Raw genomic sequence first — 6000 nt, forward strand, 5'->3', positions numbered from 1 at the left:
TATACTGACAACCATTGTGGGGGAACTATACTGCCAACCATTGTGGGGGAACTATACTGGCAACTATTGTGGGGGAACTATACTGCCAACCATTGTGGAGGGGGGAGCTGCCTACCATTGTGGGGGAACTATACTGCCAACTATTGTGGGGGGGAGCTGCCAGTGCCTACCATTGTGGGGGAACTATACTGCCAACCATTGTGGGGGAACTATACTGCCAACCATTGGGGGGGGGGGAGCTGCCTACCATTGTGGGGGAACTATACTGCCAACCATTGTGGGGGAACTATACTGCCAACCATTGTGGGGGAACTATACTGCCAACCATTGTGGGGGAACTATACTGCCAACCATTGTGGGGGAACTATACTGGCAACTATTGTGGGGGAACTATACTGCCAACCATTGTGGAGGGGGGAGCTGCCTACCATTGTGGGGGAACTATACTGCCAACTATTGTGGGGGGGAGCTGCCAGTGCCTACCATTGTGGGGGAACTATACTGCCAACCATTGTGGGGGAACTATACTGCCAACCATTGGGGGGGGGGAGCTGCCTACCATTGTGGGGGAACTATAATGCCAACTATTGTGGGGAAACTATACTGCCAACCATTGGGGGGGGGAGCTGCCTACGATTGTGGGGGAACTATACTGCCAACTATTGTGGGGGAACTATACTGCCAACCATTGTGGGGGGGAGGGGGGAGGAGCTGCCTACCATTGTGGGGGAACTATACTGCCAACTATTGTGGGGGAACTATACAGCCAACTATTGTGAGGGAACTATACTGATATAAAATATTTTACTACAGTATTTGGTTCAGAATCTTTTCTAGATTTTCCTCCTTTAAAATTGGGTGCGTCTTATATGCCGGAGCGTCTTATATGGCGAAAAATACGGTATGTCAATCTCTGATCCGAACTTCGGGGTGACTACGGCTGGCAGAAATTCGAACATTGCAGTTAAAAGTGTTGAAAGTGAACGCAGCATAGCCGTCTAAAGTGCATTTTCATGTATTTATTGGGTTTAATTAAAGCAAGTATTTTTACCTTGGTTTAACATGACACCGTTAAAAGCCTTGAGTGGCAAAGTTGACACATACGTAAGTAATAAAACCCCACAAAAAAGATAAAAAGAACCTTAAAATCTTTTACAATTAATTTAAAAAAATGTGGTAAAGCAAATGGAATTGTTGAACGGGGTAAAGGACAGAGTACCCCTGCTATGTCTTCTGCCAGTAAGAATGTGAATGGACGTACCAGCACCAGTACAGGAAGCAGCAGCCTGGTCTTTAGTAGTGGTAGTAGCAATAGCAGATAAACTTCACGTTTGCTAAAATAAATCACGCATGGATCAGTGAGGAATTCAAAACTCCTGAGTCAGATGCCACTTATTAAACGGTACTCTCTCCACTATCCACTGGCAACTACAAGTCCCACCAGTTCACCACTGCCTGCTGTCCCCTGGCTACTACAACTCCCCTAGTCCACCACTGTCTGCTGTATGCTCTGATGTCTGTCAGAGCATACAGAATGTACTCCGATGGGAAAACAAATGTTTTCAAATCAACTAGTGCCAAAAAGTTAAACAGATTTGTAAATTACTTCTATTTAAAAATCTTAATCCTTCCTGTACTTATCAGCTGCTGTATGCTCCAGGGGAAGTTGTATAGTTCTTTTCTGTCTGACCACAGTGCTCTCTGCTGACACCTCTGTCCATGTCTGGAATGGTCCAGAGAAGGAGCAAATCCCCATAGCAAACCTTTCCTGCTCTGGACAGTTCCTGACTGGCACCAGTTGATTTGAAAAAAATTGTTTTCCATCAAAGTGGAGTTACATTTTTTTTGAACCATAAAACAAAACAAAAAATAATCAAGTTTGGTATCTTTGGAACCATACTGACCCCTAAAATAAAGATACCTTGTCATATTTTACCGTATTTTGAACACCGAAAAAAATGATTGCTCCACAAAATTAAATTCCAATGTGCAATTCCAATTTTCCCATACATATAATTTTTTTCTGGCTTCGTAATACATTGTATGATTAATAAAAATATGTATATCAGTGGAATGTACAACTCTTCACACAGAAAATAAGCGCTAATACAACTTTGCCAGTCAAAAAATAAAAAAGTTATGGGTCTTAGAAGGTGCAAAAATGCTACTGTATATAGACTGACAGACATGAAGCCGAGATGCTGCTGTATACAGACTGATAGACATGGTGCTGAGATGCTGCATTAGACAGACTGACAGACATTTTGCTGAGATGCTGCTGTATACAGACTGATAGACATGGTGCTGAGATGCCGCTGTATACAGACTGATAGACATGGTGCTAAGATGCTGCATTAGACAGACTGACAGACATTATGCTGAGATGCTGCTGTATACAGACTGATAGACATGGTGTTGAGATGCTGCTGTATACAGACTGATAGACATGGTGCTGAGATGCCGCTGTATACAGACTGATAGACATGGTGCTGAGATGCTGCTGTATACAGACTGATAGACATGGTGCTGAGATGCCGCTGTATACAGACTGATAGACATGGTGCTAAGATGCTGCATTAGACAGACTGACAGACATTATGCTGAGATGCTGCTGTATACAGACTGATAGACATGGTGTTGAGATGCTGCATTAGACAGACTGACAGACATTATGCTGAGATACTGCTGTATACAGACTGATAGACATTATGCTGAGATGCTGCTGTATACAGACTGATAGACATGGTGTTGAGATGCTGCATTAGACAGACTGACACATTATGCTGAGATACTGCTGTATACAGACTGATAGACATTATGCTGAGATGCTGCTGTATACAGACTGATAGACATGGTGTTGAGATGCTGCATTAGACAGACTGACAGACATTATGCTGAGATACTGCTGTATACAGACTGACAGACATTATGCTGAGATGCTGCTGTATACAGACTGATAGACATTATGCTGAGATGCTGCTGTATACAGACTGATAGACATTATGCTGAGATGCTGCTGTATACAGACTGATAGACATGGTGTTGAGATGCTGCATTAGACAGGCTGACAGACATTATGCTGAGATACTGCTGTATACAGACTGACAGACATTATGCTGAGATGCTGCTGTATACAGACTGATAGACATTATGCTGAGATGCTGCTGTATACAGACTGATAGACATTATGCTGAGATGCTGCTGTATACAGACTGATAGACATGGTGTTGAGATGCTGCATTAGACAGACTGACAGACATTATGCTGAGATACTGCTGTATACAGACTGATAGACATGGTGTTGAGATGCTGCTGTATACAGACTGACAGACATTATGCTGAGATACTGCTGTATACAGACTGATAGACATTATGCTGAGATGCTGCTGTATACAGACTGATAGACATGGTGTTGAGATGCTGCATTAGACAGACTGACAGACATTATGCTGAGATACTGCTGTATACAGACTGATAGACATTATGCTGAGATGCTGCTGTATACAGACTGATAGACATGGTGTTGAGATGCTGCATTAGACAGACTGACAGACATTATGCTGAGATACTGCTGTATACAGACTGACAGACATTATGCTGAGATGCTGCTGTATACAGACTGATAGACATTATGCTGAGATGCTGCTGTATACAGACTGATAGACATTATGCTGAGATGCTGCTGTATACAGACTGATAGACATGGTGCTGAGATGCCGCTGTATACAGACTGATAGACATGGTGCTGAGATGCTGCTGTATACAGACTGATAGACATTATGCTGAGATGCTGCTGTATACAGACTGATAGACATGGTGTTGAGATGCTGCATTAGACAGACTGATAGACATTATGCTGAGATGCTGCTGTATACAGACTGATAGACATGGTGCTGAGATGCTGCTGTATACAGACTGATAGACATTATGCTGAGATACTGCTGTATACAGACTGACAAACAATGATAAAGTTGACATGCTGCACTATATATGTAGTGGCTGGCAGGTTGGCAGGTTGATGCCAGTAGTTGAGTAGTAGTCTAGGTGCAGAATGACAGTGGAGGTTGTAGTGTAGGAATAGTTGCCACTTAACACTACTTCAAGGGAAGCTGCTATCCATATCAAAGCCCCAGGAAAATAAATAACCTAAAAAACAAGGATCTATGCATACCAGCTTTAACTTTACTTGCAGGTCGTAGAATACAGCAGACAACACAGTAGATATAGATTGAAGATGTAGAAATTTGAGTGACACTTGTACAACAATAGCTGGTATTATGTCACTGTCACAGTCTTTGGAATTATGTCACAGTCTTTGGACTTGTAGTTCTCCTTGTTAACTTGACTTAAACTGACTTGAGACAGACTTGACTGGTGACTAACAAGACTAATGACAAACTTGATGGATGACAGACTTGACTTATGACAGATGTGACTTTAGACAGACTGGACTATAAACTGATTTGACTCTAGACTTACTAGTGACTGACTTTACTTTGCTTAGCTTCTCCTGTGATGTACAATCAGGCTCAGAGGCTTGCGGTCCCAGGATCAATTTGTCATGTGTGACCTCTGTGGGTACCTGGCTTGTCCTTTTCGGCTCTCAGGATTCACTTAACTGCAGACGGGTAGCTGGCTGCCTATGCTGGAGGGCATCCAGATGGGAGACTCCAGACAGTGTGGACATGCCAGCCTTGATGATACCTGAAATAGTCCCTCTGTGCTAGAGGGACCATCAGCTTTGCTAGTGTCCTTACAGCTCTAATTAAGATGGTTCTACCCAGCAGGATTTGCCAGGAAGGTTGCAAAATGTGACTGGATCTGAAATCTTGGAGGTACTTGAAGGCAGACGCCCATTGAAGATGTAGGAACTGCAGCAGTGTGTTCAGTTAACCCCTTACGCCACATTTAAGGACAGTGCATGCAAGAAACATATGAAGACAGCATAAAATACATTTTATTAGCATGATGTTAATAAAGACATAGGCCTGAGTTTGACCTGGGGATCTTTGAGGCAACAGCCACCCAAACAGTGTCCATGATAGCACAAGGTGATTCTGCTCTGGGACACCCCATATAGACTGAAGGATATGATGATGAGATGCTACAGTGTATAGGTTGACAGACATGATGCTACAGTGTATAGACTGACAGACATGATGCTACAGTACATACAGTGCATTTGAAAAATTTTCAGACTTTCACTTTCCCCAAATATGCTGTTGCGGCCTTGTGCTCGTGCTAAAATGAAAAAAAAAAATCTACGTTATTCTGCACTCAATACTCCATAATGACAAAGTGAAAAACAGAATGTTAGAAATTCACATGGAGAGTTTAGCTTGGAGCACTCACCTCGGACACCAGGCTAGTAGTGATGTAACGTCTTTATTCACATAGCAGGTGAAATGTACAGCAGGGAGGTAGGAGGATGGAACAAGGATGGGTGGGTTCAAATCTTTGCTAATTTATTGAAATGGAAAAACGTAACAAACAGCATGCCGCATAAACATACAAGTATTCAGACCCTGGAACTTAATTGGCAGCGATTACAGCCTCCAGTTCTCTTGGGGAGGATGACACAAGTTTACACACCTGGATTTGGGGATTTTCTTTCATTCTCTGCAGATCCTCTCAGTTTCTGTCAGGTTGCACATGGACTTTCGCTATACAGTCATGAGGGGGGTATCTGTTTAGTATTATAGTTCACATATATAAGACATACAAAGTGTTTGTACAAGCTGCATCAATTGCTTTAAAGGAAAGAGATGTACCGTATTTTTCGCCTTATAAGACACACTTTTTCTTCTTGGGGGGAAAAAGTCGGTGCGTCTTATACGGCGAATACACCCCTATCGCGGCGGTCCCTGCGGTCATCAACGGCCGGGACCCGCGGCTAATACAGGACATACCGATCGCGGTGATGCCCTGTATTAACCCTTCAGATGCGGCAATCAAAGCTGACCACCGCATCTGAAGGGAAAGTGACACTAACCCGGCTGT

This window comes from Hyla sarda, chromosome 3, assembly GCF_029499605.1.
Source record: "Hyla sarda isolate aHylSar1 chromosome 3, aHylSar1.hap1, whole genome shotgun sequence".
NCBI lineage: Eukaryota > Metazoa > Chordata > Amphibia > Anura > Hylidae > Hyla > Hyla sarda.